We start from the raw sequence: 25,144 nt of genomic DNA on the forward strand, positions 1-25,144 counted from the left end.
AAACGCTGCAAATCAAGACTACGAGGATAATTCAGTGACTTTTCAAAGAACGAGCTTTCGAATCGCAAATTCTATTTTTTGCTAAAGTTGGCGATGATTTTGGAACAAGCACACCAAATTTCAATGAGATCTGTCAAACAGAAAGTGCGTGGCGTCGTCTTAAACAAGAGTATGTCGGGTGTCGTTTGTGCCATRGAGAAAAGTGAATTTCGGGTACTAATAAAACAGTATTTCTTGYGTGGTAAAACTATTAAAGAAACTGGAGAAAAGTTAAGAAAATATTACGGGAAGTCTGCTCCTTCACATGGTATGGTCCACAAGTGGTTTACTGAATTTCGTTGTGGTCGTACCAGTACCAATGATGCTGCGCGTCGCGGACGCCCAAATGAGATCACAACCGAAGAAATGATCAACAAAATCCATGATTGGAAGATCGTCGAATTAAGATACGCAAGATAGCTATGAAAACAGATATCTCAACTGAACGCGTATTTAATATTTTGCATCAACATTTAGGTATGAGAAAGTTAGCAGCAAGATGGGTGCCGCGACTGCTGACAGTCGAACAAAAACGGAATCGTGTGACCATTTCAAAGCACTGTTTAGACATGTTTCAGCATAATCCAAGTGAGTTTTTGAGACGATATGTAACCGTTGATGCAACATGGGTACATTACTATCAACGTGAAACCAAAGAACAGTCTAAACAGTGGGTTTTTCCTGATGAACGTGCACCAAAGAAAGCCAACACAGTTCCCTCAGCCGGAAAATACATGGCGACCATCTTCTGGGATTCACATGGCATAATATTTATAGACTATTTGGCAAAAGAAAAAACAATAACAGGGCTTTATTATTCTAAGTTACTCGAGAAAATTTTTTTCTTTTTGGAAACGTGAAAAAATGGCTTAACGGGAAAAAATTCTACACAACTGAAGAAATCATTGCCAAAACTAATACCTATTTTGCAGACTTTGAGAAAAGTTATTTTTTTGAAAGGATAAACAAGTTAGAAAAACGGTGGGCTTAGTGTATAGAGCTTAAAGGAGATTAAGCTGTATTGAAAAAAATGTTTCTTTCAATTCAAAGTCACTGATTTATCAAATTTCCCTCGTAGAAAAATATTTTGCTCCCGTCAGCGTGCTCAAAATACGAGTACAATTGGCTTCTGACACAGTGAAAGAATTCAACTTCCTTCCATAAAAACAAAACTACTAGCCATTGACTTCGTCTACCAACAAAACGAGAGAAGCGCAATGACTTGTAGTTGATAGTACGACTCCCAGATCCAACATCTTGTCCAACTCAAATAAGCGAAATTGACTGAAACACTGACTAAAGTATTCATCACATATACAAAGTTCACACTCTGCAGATATTTTCTGAGGTGTAAAGCCAGAAAAATCATCAGAGCATTTCCATATCACATTTGAAAGGTTAAAATCTCCTAAGACTAAAATATCACAGTCAGGGCTAGAATCACAGAGTCAATTGAGCGATTATTGCATATGACTAGGGTACTTTGACAAATTTGATTACGGTGGAACATAAACACATCCTAGAATTAGGTCACCTTCCCCCATAATTTTTCAACTTCGAGGGAAGCACTTAACAGTTGGATACACCTAAACTTGTTTTTGATTGCCAGGAGCCCACCTCCAGCAAAGTTTTTATCACTGTTAAAATTAGATCTATCATTTCTAAAAATAATATATAGGTAACTCCTCTAAGATTTCACTATTTGATAAATCAGGCGACAGCCAGGTGTCTGTTAAGGCGATAACATCGAAATTTTTCGCTTTTGCTAAACAGTTAATTTTTTTCAGCTTCGAGCAACTTCATACGTTTTAATAGTACACAGAGAAGTTGGACTCGCTGGTGACCTTCTTTTTTGGGAAAAAAACATCTTGACAACAACACTTTCAGGCAAGAGCTGAGGATAATATAATGTCTTAACAAGTCTAACCCCAAGCTTGAAGGCAATACTTTTGGGGGTATCACGTTTAAAAAATTGTTCAACAGTAAATTCTTATGAAAGATGTATGGATCTTAAATAGTCTCTAATATGTTCCTTTTTGGTAGTTTCAGGAGATAAGATTCCAACATACAGGTAGCTTTTGCTTTTTGTCAAAGTACCTTCATATTTAGCCGTTTTTTTTACAAACTTTTTCTTTTTATGATGAAACCATCACCTTCTAGATTCTTTCCCACGAACTTGGTGGATACCCACGAATAACTTGGTGGGTATGGAAGACTATAACAATTTTTTAGTGTTTCATTTGTATAAATAAAACAATGAAGATCTTTGTTAAAAGCTAAAAAACTTATAAAAATTAAATGGAACACCCTATTTATTGTTTTTGCATCTAAGAAATTAGTAAATTACTTTCCAAAAACATTTACTTATTATTATTTCATTAGCCAAACTTAATAACTACTGGAGGAATCCTAAATAAGTGATCTCTGGTGAAATTTTACTATCGGTTCAAGCAATGTCCTAGATTAGTATCTAATATAATCAATTTCCTGTATAATTTTTCCAAAAAATCAAAATTTAAAAATCAACAGACTTGTCTAACTGGCTGAAACACCTGTATAACTTACTCTGTCGTAAAACTACTTTTTTAAGTCTTTTTGTTGCTACGGGCTTCAGCCCTTCATTTACCACTAAACTGTCAATCCTTATCAACTGATATTACTAATATTAAATACATACGTGCCTAGGAATATAATCATATGCGGCACGTTAAGTTGTTTCTGTTTATAATCGATAATTACCCGTGCTTTAGCTCAAGAGTAATTAATAAATTTTATAGCATCTATATCCCTAAATCGTGCTTTGCATTTTGGATTTGCCATCATAACTATATTTAATCCTCCATACGCTGTATAAATTTACTGTTTTTGTACAGTGCGTTACAGAAAATCAGTTGAACTACAATCCAGTGAAAATTTTTACATTTCTCTGTAGGTATAATTTGTCTTCCTATGAGCCTAACAGAAAGTTTATCCACAAAATTTCAGAAAAAAAGTGGCCAATGACTTTCGATTTCGATTGGTAAATTTTTTACCTCCCTCATCTGTCAAAATTACAATAATAGTACATTACAAACGTGGTGGTAGATAGGGCATTACCCCAAGTGCTTATGTATACGGATAAAGCACAAGGGGTAATGCCATTACCACGGTTAGAATGCTATTTTATTCAAAATCACATTATTTTTAGTAAAAAAATTAAATACAATAAAATTTTAATGAAGTTAAGGTTCAAATGTGTAAGCCATCCAAATTGCGTTTGATTTTTTACATTTCAGAAGTGTCAAAAAAGTATATTGAAATAATGTGTTGATCTAATCTGAAAATTGTGGCAATGAAGAGGTGCACTTCCCCAGAAGTAAAAAAAACTGCTACAAAAGCAATTGAATACTAATTTAGCAAAATATTATACGTAACTTAACAATTTGAAAAAAAGATTGGCGGTATTTTTGTAATCCTAACGTTGACAAACCTGTATATTAACGCCCAAAGGCCAAATTAATATTAATATTTATTTAAAATTAATATTTACAAGCTCTTTGTAGAGACCAAAAAGCCGTCACAATGCTTTTTTTTATAACACATATCTTGACTTTAATTGCAATTTCCGGTGCTCCTAATTAAGTTACACGTTTGGCGCAATGATATGATTTGTTCAACTTTTTGAGACGCGTCGATTGATATAAAAATTATCCCATTTGAGTATTCCTTAAATTCCCATATAAAGTGTGCCTAGTCCTTTCGACTTTTGTAAAAAATTAACAAACACATACGAGTACATATTTAGAAAACAACTACCTACCAAAGTTGGTAGAATTGATCAAGTCGTTTAGGAGGTTGCATCGTTAGCATTTAAACCCATACTTTGAAATTTTTACCCCCGTGACGTGATTTGACGCGCAAAAGTGAAACTTCAAAATACATCATCTGTCAACAAACTGCAACTTTACAATTCCTTTGACTTGTGCAGTAGCTGATTGTGGCAATACGTATGAAAAGGGAAAACCAATTAGGATAAGTTTCATATCTTTCCCAAAAGTAAAGCTTTATATGAACAATGGATAAAATTTTGTGGCCGTGAACGCCCTTTTAATGGAAGAACGTGGAGAATCTGATCATTGCATTTTGACAAACAAGATTACGAAAGAGACTTAAAAGCTAATTTATTAAACTATACACCAAAGGGACGTAAACTCAGGTAAGGAGCTGTTCCAAAAACTATTCATAAGAGGAAGAAAACCCAAGCAACTACTGTCAGTACTAATTCTTTATTTGCCCGTCAAAAGCAAGAAGAGCCCATGACGGTAGACACAGTATTTTCTTACCAACAAAACAATAATAATATGATAACGAATCTCCAAAACACCGCTGAACAATTAAAAAAAGAACTTTCTGAAAAAGAGCAACAAATACGACTGCTAAGAAAAAGAGCTAACATACTATAAACCTTAAATAGGCAAAAATCATCAGTTAGCTGTAAATGTAATAATATTTTATCAAATTTGTTGACACCTGCTCATATTCGTAAATTGAAAGGTCCTAAAAAAATTACATGGGCGTCAGAAGATATCAACAAAGCCTTTACATTAAGATATCTAAGTAAGAGGTCCTATGTGTATTTGAGAGATTCCTTGAATTATCCTTTACCAAATAAACAAAACCCCACTTTTGACATTTTGATTCAACGAGGCAACCTCCTAATTGCCTAAATCTACCAACCTTGCTACCTACCACAAATGAAATAAAAAATATGCGTAACAAAAAAATAAAACAGTAGAATAAAATAAATAGATCAAATATTTCATACAATTATTTATTAATATTCAATCATTCAAACGTATTATTGCTGAAGGACAAGAGGCACCAAATAAAATCTTGTTTTCAGAACATTTATTATAACTCATATTACGATGTGTTTTGTTTGACACTAACACAAATACAAAACGAATTTGAACATCAAAAACTGCCATAATTTTAATGACAGCTCATTTTATCATTTTAGCTTTTTCTATAAAATAAAACTGTTCGCCTTTTACCCACTCATTAACCTTTTTTTATGATCATTTACTTCTGAAGTCGGAAAAAGAAGTTAATGGATCAGCAACCACAAGAAGCTTCCACTTCCTTAAATTTGCTTTGTAGACCTTACATGACGACTGTTCACTCTACCTAATTAGATAAAAAACGACTTTTTCAATAATAAGTAACTAGTGAATAAAAATTTGCAGCTTTTGAGGGCTGAAAAGATAAAAGAGAGTAGACATTAAAGCGGTTAAAGACCTTCAATTAAACTTCAGATTACAGTGGCTCACGATTCTGAAATTGTTGATCAATAATTATATTTATGACAGAAAAATAGAAAGTGGTCAAAAAGTTAACCGACCAATCTACACACTCCACAACAATTATCGCATAACTTTGTTTCTTAAGTATATAGCAAATCGAGTAGCAAATGATCTGCAAACATTTCATATAAATAAACTAAATTTAATCTTTAAGAAGATTTCAACACTAGTTTGGAATGATAATTGATTTTTGCACTGCTTGCGTTAATTTTTGTTGACTGTTCGCAAGACATTGCAGAACCATCTCAATACTTTAGAGCGAATCAATCAATGACTGTAACTCCTTTCGTTGATATGTGCAATATGGATTTCATCCTCGGAAAGACAACACAAAAAAAAATTAAGTTGAAGTTCTAATTTATTATATTATGTCCTGAGTGACTGACCGACCTATCAACGCACAGCCTAAAGCGCGTGGGATGGAAACTTGAAATTGTCACAGTAGATACCCTTAATAACGTAGGCATCCACTAAAAAAGGATTTTTGGAAAATCAAAGGGGGTTAAATGGGGTGTTGAGTTCGAAGGTTTAAAGTTATATCACTTACATCCATAAAAATTGGTATTTAGGCTATAGGTTAAAAATAAAGAAATACGTGTTACAGGATTTTTGGAGACTATAGCTCTAAGGGGGTAAAAACAGGGGTAAAAATTTGTTTAAAAGTCCGTACATTTTTTTCTCTGAAATTAATTTTTGGGGCAAAAAAACACGTTTTTCAAGATTTTCGGAAATTCCACCCCCAAAGAGGTCAAACTGGGGATGAAAGTTATAAAAATTCGTCAATTTTGAAGTTATATTTATGAAAATTGGTATTTGAGCTTTCGGTTAAAGTAAAGTAACAAGTGTTTCAGTATTCTTAGAAATTCCACCCCCAATAGAGTTAAACAGAAGTGAAATTTGTTTAAAAATCCGTATTTTTTAAAGTTACGAGTAGATCCATAAAATTTGGTATTTGGGTTTACGGTTAAAAATAAAGAAACACTTTTTTCAGAATATTTAAGAACACAACCCCCAAAAAGTTTAAATGAGGAATAAAAGTTGGTATAAAAATTCGCCAATTTTGAAATTTTATCCATAAAAATTGGTATTTGGACTCTCGGTTAAAAATTAAGAAACACGTGTTTCAAGATTTTTGGTAATTCCATCCCTAAACGGGTGATATAGGGAATGAAATTTTGTATAAATAATCGATATTGTTAAGTGATTTCCCATAAAAATTGGTATTTGCTAAAAATATGTGTTTCAAGATTTTGGATTCCACCTCCAAAAGAGATGAAAGTTTGTTTGGAATTCTAACGAGGTGATATAAGGTGTAAACATTTAATCGAAGATGTAAACAAAATTGGAAATTTTGGCACTTTTGCCTTTGGACGGCTTAAAAATATACAGATTACTTTTCCAATTTCTAAACGAAACAAATATTCAGCTATGATTCCTATTGTTTTGTCTCAATCCCAGCCGTGGTCTGGTCTTGTAGGTAATAATAAAAAGCGCCTAAAAGGACTCTTAGACGTGAAGCGTGTGCCCCTGTTTTTCCTTCTTCCTTTCCGAATTGTTCTGTGGCTGTCTGGCAGTATAGTGCCGAAAGCCAAACAACAACATCAACAATTTTTAACAGGGTGAAATAAGGTGTAAAGATTTGTAACGTATTTTCGTTATGTTCCTAAAAATGGGCACCATGTTCCCGCGTTGGTTTAAGTTGGCGGATCAAAGATAAACAGACTTACTTCGCCATTATTCTTCGAAATTAATACAAGTTTATATCGGAAATCTACGTGGACGAAGTCACACCACCCATGCGAAAAACGAAATTATAGCTGCATCTTATACAAAGCATCGGTATCCAGCTCTACAGAAGAAGCCTATGGAATTGATTTATAAACGGATTATTTCCCATTTTATATCAAAAATCTACGCGGACAAGATCGCGGGAAAAATGCTAGTTTACGATATACAGGCTGATCCAAATGTATCGGACCAACTGTCCAAGGTGATAAAAGACTTTCACCTAAGCAAAACTGAGAAAAACTGAACTGTCAATTTCCATTTTATCATGTAGACATCTTAGTTCTTTTGCTTCCGATAATATAAGATTTATTTTAGTAATGAATTTGCTAGTTTGTTAAATGTTTTATACACCAAAAGACAAAAATTGGTGATCTTTTTAATAGGTATCTGTTCAGAGTTGCAAGATCTGCAGTTTCCACTAACTAAATTCAAGAATACATGATCTGAACGGCCGAAAGCTTAACCCAAAGTCTAAAGTTTGAAAAGCTATATCTCGTCACAAAAAAGCTCAAACCATTTTTTGCCATGGAAACTTTTAACTAAGTAACGAAGACGATCTTAACTCATGTTATATTCAGCTGAGAAATAAACATTATATTAATCATGATCAAAAAATATATTTTTTTTGTTTCTTTAATAGACACTGAATTTTTGAGAAATTAATTAAAAAAACAACATCTACTTTAAGTTAATCACGATAATTTATACTTTCATATTTTAGTTACAAAATGCATTTACCACAAAAATACCATAATTAACTGAAATCTGAAGCGTTTCTTTTACTTAATCATTTGCCTTCAAAAAATAATAATTAATAAAAATTTGAAGAGTTGAAAAAAATGTGATCCCGTTTTGAGAATAGAATTGCTGCCCCCGAAAGCCCCATTCAAACTGTTACCCGAAGTAACCCGAAGTTACCTGAAGCAACCCGAAGCATCTCGAAGTGACCCAAACATTATTTTGCATACACTTTGCTAAATAAAAATGAAACAGGATTTGACCACATCATTCACCAATAAAATTTTAAGCCACGAGCGAAACAGCTAAGGACAAAAAACACGCCACTATAAATTTTAAAAAATCTGTACCCCTTTATACAGAATTTTCTAAAAAAACGTTGAAAGATTTTGGGGGTGGATAAATAAAAAACTCTTTGCGTGGGTTGCTTTTTGGAATTACGATTGCACGATTTACAAAAATCCCGTTTTTCTTGAAAACAGTGCGTTGTACAAAAATAACACAAAAAAAGTATTTTTTGAAGAAAATTAGTCAATAAGTTCGAATCTGCTAAAAAAAATTGACTCTAGTGCCTCCAATAAAAAAGATTCGACACCAAAGAATTATTTCAGATATAAACTTTTGTAAATTTATGTCTACCGGTTACTGAGACAATTGAAAAAATACGTTTTTTGCCCCCGATTTTCAGGGTGTTCTAGCTCCCTTAGGAATCATTTATGAAAGTCTTTAGAAACTTTTTTCTTCTTTTAACCTAACAAATGCAATACAAGCTTTCATCCACAATAAATCCCAAAATGATCCAAATTTAATTAAAAAATAATTTGACATATTAATGTCATGCAGGTTGTCGTGTGGAAACTCAACAATACGTAGAAGTTTATTGTGGCTAAAATGTTTGTTGCATTCGTGTCATCTAACTTGGTGTGAATGTGAGTGTTAATACTAATGTTAATAAATTTATTGAACAAAATCTCTGTTTTATTCAAAAACACTTTATAAAGTACCTATTACACACGCGATTTTTATAGACGTCATAATTCTTTCGAAATCAGCACAGTTATACCTTGATAATAGTTGATTGTAGATAAATAAATAAAGTATACAAAATTAAAAATCATCCGTTGTTGATTTCCCACTTTAACTACTTTTGTCGTCTACTCTACATCTAATACAGCAATGAATCTGTCAGAAACTCAATAAAATAGCTACAAATTTCGAAAACTACAACGATTAAGAGTGAATTCAAGCGATTTCGAGCACAGTAATAATTCTTTATGAATAAATCAGCGGAGACTGTGTTATGGAAGAGAATGTAATTTACAAAAATTGTGTAATTGTCCGTAAATTAGTAGCCTTATCAGTTAATTATTAGGTTTTCGATAAAATCAAATAATAATCAATTGCTCCGGAAAATAAATTGGTTAGTTTGTTAAATTTAAAACTGCTCAACTGGTAACATACCTAATCTAAGTGGTTAATTCTTACTCTGAATATTCACACATTTACAACAAGCGCTTGGCGCAAATTATCACATATTTTCGGTTATCATACTTTCACAGCAACATTTAAAACCAAGTGGGTACACACTATTGTAATGTAACATGTAATGTTGTAATTACGTATAATGTAACGCTGTTAATACATTACATCACTAAGTTCATGTTGTCTAAAATTACAAAAACTAAGTAATTTATTTTTACAAACATATGCCTATTACTTAATTTAACCCAAACCTAATAAGTGACGAATAAGAATACTTACTAAAGAACAATTRCAGCCGTTTAACAATAAGCAAATTAMATTTAAATTCAATATTAAACTAATTCGACTTAAGTTGTCATTTAATTTGCATTGTCAAAGTAATAGCAAATTTAAATTTAATTCCAATTAAATATTATGTAAAGGTGCTCTTAGATAAGTTTTACAATCACGTTCTATCCCAGTAACGTACTACTCTCCACAAATAAATATTATTGTGCTAAAAACTCATACTTACACGTTGTAGCAAATTTTGAAAATTGTACCTTTATTATTATTTTCTTTATACACTTTTCTTTTAGCTCATATACTGATGAAGTAAATACTGTTTGTTAACTTCAGCAGTTGTTGATAGTTTAATAAAGTCTGATGCAGAATTCACTCGCATGTCAAAGATAATGGATTTCAGATTATAAAATATGCATTGTTAAGGACGAAAAAACATGCTACTGAAAAAAAGAAACGATTAGCAATTGAATTGCAGACAATGAAATTGATTCTCCTCTGACATTGTCTTGTTTTTGATAGAAACTAAACAGGAATATTGAAGCAGAACCAATTTATAGCTCATTACGGTGGACTATTCTGTAATAACTTTTTTGGCCTCCTGACATGTAAATGTCAAATTAACGTACAATTGACACCTATTGAAAGACTGTATTTACAGTCGCCTGGGTATTTTACGCACGGACGTGTGTAAAGTGACAGTTTTACCGCACGGCCAAAATTATCTTCATAGACAATTATAAAAAAAACTGTTTGTAAGATGATAACATTTTTAATAAAACGCTCTACACACAACCTTTCAATCTTAGAACTCTTTTTTCTTCACACCACTTTATAATTATAAACACATTGTACTGGGCTTCATACCTTGCTCGCGATTTTTCGGGCAATAGCTCGGTTGTAACATTTTCTGCAGCACTTCTGATTTCTGGTGGGGTACACATGGGGCTATTATCGCATTTTGAAGCATAAATTCATCAACAAGACAACGATAACAAAACTTTGTGTCTGAGACGTTTTTGCGTCTTTTTTAATTGTTTGACATTAGAGTGCATAGCCACCGTGATATTTAATGTCAAACGTATTTATTTGTATTAATTCTGAATTTTGTGGATTTTTGTTTAAACGTCGGCCAAAAAGCTTAATACAAATCTTGTGCGTTAACCATTTTACAGTGCTCAATTATTAAAGCACTCCGCTGCGCGTCGTGCTTCAAATTCATTTCGCACTGTAAAATGTAAGTTACCGCACACGAATGTAAATAACTACTATATTTTAACATTGCATAAAAAAATACAGAATATGTAACGGGTGTTTTTTTATTAAATTTGGCATCAAAGCTATCCATGAAAGTTCGATGGTGAGTGAACAAACCATCGTATTGAAAGTTATTAATCTGACATTTGACACCTCGCCAGACGTATTAGAAATGGTGGTCCGTTCACAACACACGGTGACAGCACCACCAACTATGACGCCAAATTTATAAATAAACACCCGTTATAATCTGTTATTATGGTATGTACAAGGGTGTTATATTTATTATAAATAAGTCACAAAAGAAAGGGTTTGCCCGGAAAACCTGTCAAACAAGTGGGATATCTTTAACACAGGTGCGCCTTAATAAATTGCAACGTCGCTATATGGCTCACTGGCCAGAGTATAAAACACTTGTGTTACAACCTCTCATTGTGATACAGAATAGTTACCTCGACTAAGAAGAGAGCATTTCTTAAAGATGCTTTGATTAAAATATCTAAATCAACAAAATTTCGCTACATGGTTAGACTTAGAAAATATGCTAAAATTCCGGAAACCTTTTTCGAAAAAAGTAACTACTCTTGAAAATTTTTGCATTGCTGATAAATGGCGGGAATGATGGTCAAATCAAAATTGTTTACTCCAACAAAATTGTGTCAGAAATGGATCAACCAAGACTCCTTTAAACAAAATTGAATAGAATTTAAACTGGACATGGCCGTTGTGATTCAACAGTACTTTTCAAATGAAATACCGTAGATTCTCCGTCTTGTAAATGTGCAGTAACTAAAAAAACTGTGAAACAACTTATTGAAGAATGTCATCTATGCCTTTTTCAAGGAGGCTTTGCTGAGATTCATGCCTTATCTATCGAAGCCCAAACGTGGTTAATGTCCATCAAAAACATATAATTTATTTTGAATAATTTTTTTTCTCATGTCTTGTCATACAAATATACAGGCTGTTCGTTTTTCGAGCTCCACCATGGGGATCTGTGTTATTATAAGAGATACGAGGTCGGTTAAATTAGGGCAATGTTGTGTATTTTTATGCTGAACAATAATCTACAAAAAAAAATTAATGTGACTTTTTTAATTTTTGAATTATTACAAAAAAAAACGGAAATTTGTAATTTTCGTTTATACAGGGTGTTTACGGTCATGAGGTTGATATTTTAATGAGATGACATTTATGGTAGAAGAAAATTATTACGCTATATAAAACAAAAATTCACGTTGTGAAAGAAAATAATCCATTTTATATTATTTGTTTGAGAACTGCTGCTTCGGCTGCAACAATGGCCATTAGTATCATTACTTGTGTTTGACCGTAAATCATAATCACGACAACCAATTTGTTATTTTAATATTGTTTTGCAATTCATGTTCATAAATCTGGAAAAAATATGAAAAAAACGAATCAAACCTATTATAAACCATTTCGCTGGAAGAGATTAAATAGAAAGAAGATCTTCGAATTGTGATAAAAACTAAAGCAAAAGCAAATCAAATGATGACATTGTCAAAACTATAAAGTGACTTTTCTCTTTAATTGTCACGGATACGATTTTTTTATTTGTTGCAACAATACAAGAAAATAATTCCAGTGACCCCCAAACCGTGTACCATTTTTTTGTAGTTAAATAACATTCTTAATAATAACAAATGTGTGAGTATTTTTCTAGGTTACAGTGTTACTGTACTCTTCTATTACTAGGTCAATTTTCAACTCCAAAACCATAAACACCCTGTATTTTTTCAAGCGAAAACTAAAAGACCTAGACGTTTTTAACTARGACGTTCTAAAGGCACTTTTTTACAAGGAATCTAAATCTGTCATCGTATTTTCCAAGGCGCTCTTGATATCAGAGTTGCAACACTCAACTTTGAATTTTCTTATGGACGCCATAATTGATTTCTGTATTTTTCTTTCTGTTGTTGATTACAACGATGTATGACACGATATGATCAAATTTTATATGTTGATCAAAATTTTAAAAAAAGCGAAGAGTGCTTTGAAAAAAACGCCAACGATTTCAATTATCAAACTAAAGTGTTTTCCGCAGTTACGGAATTTGGGGGTATATTGCACATGGTATCAAATATTCTCTTAATCCATTCGTTCTTTTAATTTTTACTTTGTGGAAATTCATGTAAAGTAACATTCATTTTTTTTCCTTGTCCACAGTTTGGGACACAGCAAGTTCGGATACTGGAATTTTAAGAATTATAATGTAATGTCTGAAACAATGATACAATTGATACTGTGTACTTCTTAAGCTGTCTTTCTAAATTTATTTACTTTTAGTTGTTTATAATCATAATAACTAAAAAGATATTTAACGTTAAACATTAAAAAAAATAATTACTATTGTTTCAGTAGCCAAAAAATGCACAGTTGTTGTTTGTGTTAAACTAAATCTATTATAAATTGACTACAAAATTAGTGAGGAATGAATAAAATTTTATATTGTACACGACGATAAAATTTTCATTATCTTTTCGAGCATATTAGCATAAGTTGCTCCCAAAGATAAAATTCAATTTTATCGTCTTGTATAATAAATAACTATTCATTTATCAATTCTAGACATCAAAAGTTTATTTTTTAGGTAGACAATTTATCAGTCTATGAGATGCAAAAATAAAAAATAGGGTGTTCATTGCAAAAGTAGGAAAAAATTTGTTCTAGTTGTCGTAGTTGTTGTGTAATAAATAAATAAAACGTCTTATTTCTAAAACTAAGTGAAATCGACTTATAAAAGTTTAGCGTAAAAACATTGTTTTAAAAGGGTACATCCAAAAATGCAAAGAAACATATGGTGTTTTATTTGAAAAAAGACAAGTTTGTATTGTAACCTACTTGTGAGACATGCAGTATAGTTGAAAATAATTCACTAAATTAGTATCTATCAATGTCCTGTACAATTTTTTTTATTTTACCATTTAAAGGCCACTAATGGACTTTTTCAACTCGCTGGGACACCCTGTATAAGTCCATTTCGATTTGATTTCGATCAACAAAGCGATTTAAAAGTAGGTGATACTCATGATTTTGATTTAAAAAATGTCTCAAATGCAATAAGTTCGGAAGAAAAATTTGTCTTAGGCACTAAATAAAATTCAAAATTTTGAAAAAAAGTTACAGGCAGCAAAAACTAAAAGTTCAAAAGTTGAATAAGCTGTACGAAAAACTTGAAAAACTAAAGAAAATGCAGGGAAAAAATGACAATTACAGTAAAGGTCAACATTGTGTAGTGAAAATTGAGTCAGATGCAAAGGACTTAGAACCAAGAGCTGTGTTTTTACTTGATCAAATTTATAATTATTCCCTAAAAAACCCAAGATGGTCTGAACTTACAGTACATTATTGTATTGCCTGAAAGTTCATTTCTCCAAAATGTTATGAATTTGCGAGAAGAAGTCAGTTTTTAAAAGCTCCATCCAAAACAACTTTAAACAGATATATGGAAAATTCTCAAGAGGTTTTCTCAAAGCAGAAAAGTAACAGAGAAATAATTAATAGAGAATGAAATTAATCCTTATGTTTTTTATTCGAAGTATTGAAGAAATATAAAAAGATATTGTAATGTTAATGTTCAGTTTGTAAAGATTAAAAATAACTATCTAACCCAAATGTAAATTTTTATTTTTTTAAATAAATAAAATTAGGGGAGGGCGGGGTAATCACGCTCAGTGGGTAATAGCGCTCACTCCGATTTGGCGCTAAATATTAAATATTTTCAAAGTAAAAATGCACTGCCATCTAGCCGTTGCACTAAATTACACAGTGCAGAAAGCTACTTGGTGTTATTTATACTACAACGTGAGTTATTTGAACCTGTCTAGTTTGTTGCGATTTGTACTAAGAATCTTGGGGCCGAAAAACSGTAAGTAATGTTGTTTAGTTTGTTGTATCTTGTGCTTCACTCTGCTATAAAATTTTCACTATTTTTGAAAGGAGTAGGCATGCATAGCAATTTACTAAATTTTAAGGTTAGGTTAAAAAATCTGTATTTAAAAATCTGCGTAATATGAGGAAATCCCGCTCATTTAATTAATTTAATCCATTTTCTATTTTTGCTTGATAGTTTGCGATGCCCCGAAATAGAAAAAGAACAACTGATAGGGCTTCATGGAACATAGAAGCCATGCGTGAAGCTGTAGAGAGTGTTCAAAATKGGGCACTGGGGGTTCGAGAGRCTGCACGCAGATTTGGRGTCCCTTATAGTTCTCTAAGGGATAGACTTAAAGTTGGGGAATGTTTTCGTCCAATGTTAGGAAGAAAAACAATATTTAATGAGAAACAGCAACAAGAGATTAAAAAACATTGTATGAATCTAGCAAATATATTTTTTGGACTAACGACCTTAGAACTCAGACGAGTAGCATTTGAATATGCTGAAATAAATTACGTTAAAAATACATTTAATAGAACAAATCGTTTAGCAGGAAGAGATTGGTTGAAAGGATTTTTACAAAAGAATCCTACTTTGAGTATTCGCAAACCCGAACCAACTAGTCTGAACCGAATAGTTGCCTTTAACAAAATCGAAGTAGACCGTTTCTTTTCCAATTTGGTTGAAATTATGAATAAACAAAATTTTTCACCAGACGGGATGTTCAACATCGACGAGACAGGAAAAACGAGTGGTCCATAAACCTAGACCTATCATTGCTCCTAAAGGACAAAAACAGGTTGGAATCGTTACTAGTTGGGAACGAGGAAAAACGATGACTGTTTGTTGTGCGATGAGTGCCTCTGGGACTTATGTGCCTCCTTTGTTTATTTATGCCAGAAAACGTATGGCAGAAAGTCTTAAACGGGGTGGACCAATTGGAAGTATTTATGCCTGCTCCAAAAACGGTTGGGTGACAGAATAAATTTTCCTCCTTTATTTAACATATTTTGTTTCATTTACCAAAGCTTCTCCTACTAATCCCGCTTTGATAATATTAGATAACCACGGAAGCCATATTTCATTACCAATTTATAATTACTGTCGACAGAATGGAATAACAATGCTCTCTATTCCACCACATAGTTCGCATCGCATGCAACCCCTCGATGTAACATTCTATGGGCCCTTGAAGACTGCCTACAACTACGAGTGCCAGTTGTTTATGAAAACCAATCCAAACCAAAAACTTACTCCATCTGATTTGCCCGCCCTCTTTGCTAAAGCATATGGTCGTACAGCAACAATAGAAAAGGCTACTAAGGGTTTTGAGACAACTGGAATATTTCCAGTTAACCCAAATATTTTTCCTGATGAAATATTTGCTGGAGCAAATCTTCTCACCCAACAGCAGAATGATCCAAATCTTACAGCAAACGAGAAAGACCTCAATCAAAACTTATCGGGAAGCAGTCAAATCATCATCGACAATCAGCAACCATCGACTAGCAAAACCCCTATTGCTGCTGAGGCAAACATATCAATTGAACTGGTATCACCAATACCACAACCGTCGGGATCAGGACTCCGTCAGAGTAAGAAAGGAAAGAAACGTCAGCATTCAGAAATTTTAATTTCCACACCGGCGAAGTCAGTTTATGAAAAAGCTGATCAAAAGAAAAAGAAAATTTCCGAGAAACAGACAATGGCAGAGAAGAAAAAAATCGCAGCCAGCAAAAAGAAAGAAAAAAAATTAAAACTGTAAGAAAAATCTTCACCGAGCCTGAAACAAGTTCATCGTCGGAGGATCAATTAGATCAGGGGTCTCCAAACTTTGAAGCCTTGGGGCCATAATATTTTTTTCGGCATGTTGCAAGGGCCATAACAATTTTAATTTTTCTGCCCACCTAAGCAAACATAGGCTGTTATTGCATTTCAATTACTATTGATTGTGTWATGTGACATGTGTGGATTAATTTCAATTTMATTATTTGTTAGTTATTAATATGMTTAAGCTTAAAATACTTAAGTTGAGTTTTCTGCGTCATAATTTCTGTCGTAAAGTTATACCTTGCAAGTAAATAAAACCGAGTAATTATCATTCTGTGTTTTCATTCTCTTCCATTCAACTGATCACAGCAATAGTAACAACAGTAAAACATTGGCTGTCGTGGGCCAGATTGATGACACTAGTCTTAAGTTGTCGCGGGCCGGATTGATGGCAGTGGCGGGCCGGATTGATGGCAGTGGCGGGCCGGATTTGGCCCGTGGGCCGTAGTTTGGAGACCCCTGAACTAGATGAACACAATGTGTGCGATGATGATAGTGAGGATGATTTAGAAGCAGCTCAGTATTATGTAACCTCAAAAAATGATGGTGAAAATAAAGATGAATGTATGCTTTGTGGAGAATTTGGCAGCAACAACGAAGTTTGGTATCGTTGCACAATATGCGGCAAATGGACCCACCGGGAATGCAGTGGTGTTGACAAAGCTGCAGGCTATATTTGCGACCTTTGCAATTAGTAGCTTAATGTATTATCTTTATAATAAAATTCTTTTTTGAATCACTTTTCGCCTAAGACAAGCGAGCGGCATTACCCACATACAGGCGGGTAATTTCGCTCACTTACATCTTTTTCTTTTTTAATATTTTTTTATTCTTTAAAAATAAACTACATTCGATTTAACCCAAGTATTAGATAGTCCTTTAATAACAATAGATTCCAAGTACAGCGTAAATCTAGTTACTGTTTAGAAGATATGAATTATTTCCCTTAGGTGGGCGCCATTACCCCGCTCTCCCTTAAATTTGCGTATAAAATGTTATAATGATGTTTTTGGTCTAGTTCTTAGAAAAAAATTACAATCAAAAGTAAACAATTACGCATTTACACATTATACAGACCATAAAACACAAAAATACATTTTTGTATGCAAAAATTTAACAAGGTTTCAAACCAAAGTATACAAATTCCATTGGAGCGCGTACTCGTCCCCGCCCTAACAGCCATTTTTTGACATTGGACAGACTTTTAACATACGAGAAAACTTCCAAGACCCCTTCCTGAATCAAAATTCTGTTGCTCACATAATACAAACAATTTTAAATCTTCCATCCACAATGAAAAAAATTTGTGAACAAAATTCAATTCTTATTAATCAAATGTTGGTGATCAATTTGGGGCTATGCCTCTTGTTTAAAGACTAAAGCCCACTCAGTCATCAACAAAATTATCAATTTATAACCCAAGAGATCAAAAAACGATAGTCTCAATTTCGAGGTTAAGTTGCTAATTTAAAATTTTAAACTTACCCGCACGCAAACATTTGGTGAAGCAACTCAGGAACACTATTTTACACCATTTGTGGTATGCACAATTTACATTTCCAATCATTTTAAACTTTATTTCGCGAATTGTCGCGAATTAAACGGTCAAGTGTCAACTGTCAAGTCTAGTTACTTTTTGAATTTAATAGAAATGCGCATGGCTGAGGAAACAAAGTTTTGTGCATAAACCACGGAATTCGCAAAATAAGATGGAAGGCAGACATATATTAAAATCGTTTTCCTAAGACCTACTAAAAATTTTATTATTTTTAAATTAAATGCGGTATTGTTAACAGTAAACCAGAAGGTAAACAAATCATAAATTAGTGGAACCCACCCGGAAACCAAGGAAACAGATCAGTTTTTAACAGGGCCGGATTACTTACTTTCTTTTTGTCTAAAATACTTGAAATATTTTAATAGTTTTTGATGTAATAGTTATTAAAGTCAAGTATTTTAAGAATTTTTAGAAAAGCCAGGTGGTTATTAACAAGCTATTAATAAATAAAGCTGATGTTTTCTTAATAATAGCTTGGTAAAACTCTACCACTACTTTGGTTTTAAATACGGCCCTGTTTTATTCTAGTGGGTGCAGCAACACTTGCAAAGGAAAGTGCCATTTATGGATGGTTACAAATTCAAGCAATTGTTTGGTTAATCCCTTATAATGTGTCATAAAATTTTTAGTGGGTCTTAGGAAAACGATTTTTCTATACGCATGTAAACTGCACGTTCCATGGGCTCTGCCATTTGGTCCTCAAGAATGCAACCAGCAGTACAGTTAAATGTTTTTGTTGCCTTGCCACCTACTTACCTACCTTATTGTAATCAGTAATAGAAATGACTAAAGCAAAAATAAAAGTACATTTTTTTTATTGAAAGCTAAATTGTATTATTGACTTCGAAAACGTTTTTGTAACTAGGGTCCCAATAATCGCCTTTTTAAACTGTTTTATTACATATCAGTGAATAAACCCGAACTGCTGTATAAAATGTAATGATTAAATCAATGAATTAATAATAAAGAATAACACAAAGAAAAATTAGTTGGTTAAAGTAACAAACTCAGAAAACCGAATACTTACCTAATAAAAAGAAAAACGCCTATGCAACTAATAAAACACTTCATACCAACTTTACTAGGTATATTATTAAAATTTATGAGATTCTTTAGTTATTGATATCATAGTATAGGTGCGTTAGCCTCCCATCTTATTTTACGAATTCCGTGATATAAACGCCGTTCACTTTGAATTGACCAAATAGAAATAACATCATTGCGTGTTAATCATCAACTCTTGTGTCTGTGATATAATATGATAATTTTAAAATAAGTAGTTAATTAACACTAATTAGTATTTCTTACACTAATTTTCTTCTTATTATGTGAATATACAACAGTGTAAATATTTTCAATTAAGTACATTAAGGGCCGATTTTTCAGTCGTTGGTTAACCTCTAGTTAGTAGGTTTCTATGCAAAGTTTTGCAATTTAACCAATCAATATGCTGCATTTTTAGTTTAACTAGAAGTTTGAAAATCCGTCAATTCATGGGCAACTTAATTTACACAATTTTCGTTTTAAGATGGAAATAAAAATTCTTCTTTATACATTTTCTGGGTATGTAAAGTATGTTCGAGAAAATCTTACTATAATAATAGTTTCAGAAATATTATCTATACAGGGTGACTCATGTATAATAAAAACTCGAACTGATTTTTAGACGCAACCCAAAATACATTCTTACAGACAATTAGGTTTTTGTTTTATTTGAAATATTTTGATTATTAAATTTAAATCAAAATAGTTGTTGATATGTTATTCATTAAATTTGACAGTGTAGTAATAATGAACCTGAAATATTTTTTGAAGCAACTAACATTACATTTCATAGATAACGTTAATATTAAAATATTTCGTTTTCATTAGTTAAACGTAGTAATCGTATTTTTATTTTTGACAAATTTTTATCAGTTAAAATGACTTTTTTCCAGTTTTTGGAATTCCGTCTATTTGTATAGAAACGTGCAGTCTGCAAAGCGTTTTTCAAACATTCTTCATAAATGAGAATCTTGCTGGTCTTTTCGGCAACATTTTAGTAATTCTCACCAAATTCTCCAAAGTTTGACATTTTATAAATGAAAGTTGAAGTCACTATGTTTAATTTATTAAAAATAAATATTTGAATATCCAAGTTATCTTTGAAATGTAATGATGGTTGCTTCAAAAAATTTTTCAGGCTCATTATTACTCGTGGGACACCTTGTATAATATTGATGTATGGAGAATGCTACAAAAATGATTAATAATTTATAATAACTTTCAGAAAATATTTCCAGAAAATATTTTTTTGATACCAATTTTTCAAAAGCTCTAATTGTTTTTTTATATTTTAAGATGGGTTAATAAATACTGTGCTACCTATTTTCAATTGTAGAGAGATATTCGTGGTTAAAATTATGTCACACCTTTTTGAACACTCGATATATTCAAAATTTGTATTCAAGAATTTGTTGCAATATGTATAATGTGTTGCGGCAAGAAGTGAAAGTACCTACCTCCTTTTATGAATAGTCCTATGTTTTGGGTTGCGTTTAAAATCGGTCAAAATCTTTATTATATGACTCATCCCGTGATTTACTTGTTTTTATTACAAGTATGTTTGTGGATAAATGAGAACAAAAAAAGGGCGTTATTCTAAACTTGCCACTATAAAGCGGGTAGCCATCGCTCGCTAGATGTTATAAATACGAATTTCGCATCGTGTGCTGAAAACTTTCCTAATAAAACAGATTACGAATGGTTTCCGTTTTTAAATTATAGACGAATACATTATGCTCAACAGTACACACAAAACTTTTTCAAGTTTGTTATCTACCCGACTTGCTAAGGAATGAAATGATTTCTATTATTTGTTAACAAAAGTAGGTATTTTAAAAGGGTTATACAAAAACTTTAATTTTCAAAATGCAAAGAGGAGAATCTCTAGAAATTTTGTTATTACTATTATTTTTTAATAACAGCACTTTTTTATAACTTTTAACAAATTAATGTAAATGAAAACACAATCGTAATTAGTTGTAATAAATTTCAAAATTTGATATTTGATATCAATATTTAATATAATATTATATATAATTATACAAAGTGGTTATAAATGATTTTCATCTAGCCAGCTATGAATTTTCCATATAAAATAAAAAATGCCGCTTTACGAAAATAGGGGTACCTACTTATTTTAACTCAAAATTAAAAAATCGCCGTTTACTGAGCGTCCACTTCGAAAATAGACTTCAATTATAAACTTGTTTTTTTCCAAAGTATACATTATTATCAATTATTATTGGAAATTAGTTGAAACAATAAAAGTTTAATTAACAACAATTTATTATTAATTAATAAGTGACACTAATTAGAGAATTAGAGCTTTCAAAAAAAGTAGAGCGGCACAAATAAAGTTACATGCAAAAAAATTCCAAAGCTGGCTAGTTGAAAATCATTTACAACCACTCTGTACCATTATATAGCATAATAATATGGATTAGGTAGCAAAGTTTCTAGGATGAAAATTATAAGTCGCTAAAATATAACAGATTATTTTTATTTGTAAATAAATTAAGAAAATTTATATACAAAAACAATTATATGGTTCAGAGACCATATTCACGAATTTTGGGGCAATAAGTGCTAGTCACTGACAATATACGGGCTGTCCGGAAAGTCGCGCGCACACAAAAATTTATCTATAAAAATATTGAAGTTATGAGAGTTTAAATTTTGCACTTTTGTTGGAAAATTATTTTCCACGTTTTTTTGCTACAGGCTAGTAGAAGAGAAAACAAAGCAAAGAAGTATAACTTTATTTTTTTTGCTTCGTGTGTAAGCACAAGCCGTTTTACTTCTTAATAAATCAAAATTTTATTAGAAAAATAAATAACTCAAAGAAATGTAAATCATACAACCTAAAGAAATATGAACGCATTTCTAAAAAAAAATTAAAAAAATAATTAAAAATTATAATTTAGAAAAGAGCGTAACACATTCTCAATTCTTTTTTCACAACTTTTTTATAAAAATAAATTAGATTCTTTCAATAAAGTTTGACAAAAATGTCATCTGCCTCTTCAGTTTACAAATTAAATCAGAATGTATTATAGGTGTGAAAAGCAAAATTTTAGACTTGTTTACCAGTTTTACATAAATACAGTCTAGGTTTATTACCATACAAAATTTAACCAAATGTCTATCGTTATTCATTGTCTCATTCCTATGACTACAAACTTTACGAGACACTTAAAATCTTCTATCTTGGAATCCATTTTAAATATCAAACACCATTCTAGGCCATTCAATACAACACAGTAGATAAAATGTACAAAATATGTGCATTTTGTGACGTCACGTTGTTGCAAACTGTTATCAGAAAATATGAAAATGCAAAAACAGGTTCCATGTAATAGTTCGAACGATCTTTTTAATTTTAACATCTATTGTAGAGAGCTATTCAACATTTCAGGTGACAATTAATATTATTATTGTTATTATGGATTCATAATTTACTGTATCTTTTTATTGCTTCTTTTTTTGAAATCTTAATTTTAGTACAAAAAAAATATATCAAAAACTCGCAAAATGAAATAAATTCAAAACGCGCGCGTTTTATTTGCTGTGAGGTAGTAATCCAGCAGCTTTGCGCTCATTGGCTTGTTGAATATCGGTAATGCAGATTTTAGATCTATTTTAGGTTATATTTTGGTGTTTGTTTATTTTAATATCTGTGTTCTGTGCATATAATAATAATTATGATGCCAAAAATGAGTACATTTAAACGTTGTGAATAAACATTCGCTATATTACTCCACATGTCACTGTCAGTTGTCAATGTTTTTGGGATTGTTACGTAGTAAAGTGGAAATTTATCAAGGGTTTAAATTCTATCCCGAACTTAATAATTGAAATTATGGTATTTCAAACTTTTCCAAGTTAATTTTATTGATGAATCGCTTCTTTGTAAGGGAATCTCTAACGTATAAAAGTAAAAAAACACAAAAACTCCGATGGATGCAACGACCCTATTATTCACTAGGTGATTTACGCTACTCGTCTGCGGCTCGTGAGCTTAAATATCATCATTGTTTAATCATGAAATTACACAGAATTTTTACTTAAATTTTAACATTTTTTCTATTGAGGTTATCGCAACGGTTAAGTAACCCGTGCAGGCATTTCTAATGTTCTAATAACTGGGGCACTTGGTCACAGGGCTGGTTAGCAATGTACTATTACAATTACTACTTAATTTGCTACGTGTCGCAAATACATTTGCTACATGCTTGTTCGATCCATTTGCTACCTGTTATAATAAAAACTTCTATTCAAATAAACAACTTTATTAAAAAATGTAAACATAAACTCTCATTTCTAAAAAAAAAAAATGAACAAAAAATATATCAACTTGAAAAACAATATACAGTGTGGTTTTTTTTAAAAACGAGCCACTCTGAAAAAATTAAAGGAAAATTAAAAAATCTCAAGACATATCATTATTATTTAGACTATTTACTTCAATTTCTGCAAGATTGATTTTTGACTTTCTCTCTGAAAAGCTGAAAGACTTTCCTTCCTCATCAGATAAAATCATCTTCGAAACTCKTTGCTGCGAGGTAGTTTTATTAATATTTCTATAATTATTATTATCGTCGAAAATGCACCACACAATTGGCACTTTGTACCTATAAGCGCTCATTGTCTAACCGACACTTTACAAAAAGTAGTTTTTCGTAAAAGTTGTGGGCTTTTCGACTGCGGTCCAAAGTATTTCTATCCGTTGCTATTGCACAAATTATTATTCGTGATACGTTTTAACAATTTAATCGGTAAGTTCTGTTTAACATGTGTTTGACCAATGACAGCAATTTGATACTTTTGTTACATTTACGACGTCCCAAATGTAGCAACTGTAGTAAAAAAAATAAATAAAATAAATAAATAAAATAAAAAAATAAATCATCGAAAAACTAAGGTTTACCCATCCCTGCTTGGTCAGTGACAACAAAACAATCAACAAATATCTATTGAATTTTAAATAGCAATCGATTATTAACCGGAACCACTGTTTTAAATTTTAAGTAGATTCAAAAGGTTTGAATCACCCGATTTTCGCATGTTAGGTTGAAGACGTTTTGATAAAAAAAATACAACAAAAACAGTTGTGTTGCTAGAGAGACAATACCTTTATAATTATAATTATTAAAGCGATAAGCATCTCTAGAAACACCACACAAAAAATTCTACCCCACAAGTTTGCTAACATGCAAAAATCGGGTGAATCTACGTATATTTTTGATAATAGAATTTTTATTACCTTTAAATCACAACAGTTAAGTATTGTCCTGGAGGTATGAGACTGCAACAATCATCATGAATAATGGTTGTGATAATCGCTCATGTTATAATATACTATCATTTAAATAGGCCCTTATTAATCTCAGATTTAACAGTGATCCAAAATCAAACAATTTAAACGTCACTGTATCTGCCAAAGGGTGAGTTAGGTAACATAAAATATTCATTTAAAAACACTCTCAATAATTGAAGATTCTAGAACATGTACTCATATTTTACTCGACGAAATTTTAATCGTAGGTAGCAAATCCAGATTTCAAACTCTGATGATTTAAATAATAAATGAAGACATGAAATTATTTTGTAATAAAGTTTCTACATTTTTTAATCAAAAATTTAATTGAACACTCGTTCCTGTGTCAATTTTAGTTTTGTTAAAAGTCATCAAGAACAAAGCTTTTTGATGTAATTACAACAAATGAATTAATCAAGATAATAATTCATTTTCAGCAAACATTTACAGTAATTTATATATAAAGCGCTATAAATTTAATTTCTCAAAAACGAATAATATTTATTAAAATAAAACGAAATAAAATGCCATTAGGTGTATTTTTTCCATACACTTGAGTAAAATTG

At 31.6% G+C, this 25,144-nt stretch overlaps 1 protein-coding gene across 3 annotated transcripts in view; it reads right to left on the reverse strand.

Moving 5' to 3' along the window:
* LOC123012181 (metabotropic glutamate receptor 2) overlaps window positions 1-25,144 on the reverse strand; it is a 390,426-nt gene that overhangs the window by 348,237 nt on the left and 17,045 nt on the right. The window contains exon 1 of one of the 3 annotated variants that reach the window (XM_044410034.1): window positions 18,145-18,262. The exons of 1 other annotated variant lie outside the window; for it this stretch is intronic. The gene's annotated coding sequence lies outside the window, so the exon portion shown is untranslated. Of the gene's footprint in view, window positions 1-18,144; window positions 18,263-25,144 lie in introns of those variants that run through there. One more of the 3 variants, XM_044410050.1, reaches the window with a different exon arrangement.

Source organism: Tribolium madens, unplaced genomic scaffold (assembly GCF_015345945.1).
Source record: "Tribolium madens isolate multiple individuals breed KSU strain unplaced genomic scaffold, Tmad_KSU_1.1 Scaffold_19;HRSCAF=116;Tcas5.2_LG9, whole genome shotgun sequence".
Taxonomy (NCBI): Eukaryota; Metazoa; Arthropoda; class Insecta; order Coleoptera; family Tenebrionidae; genus Tribolium; species Tribolium madens.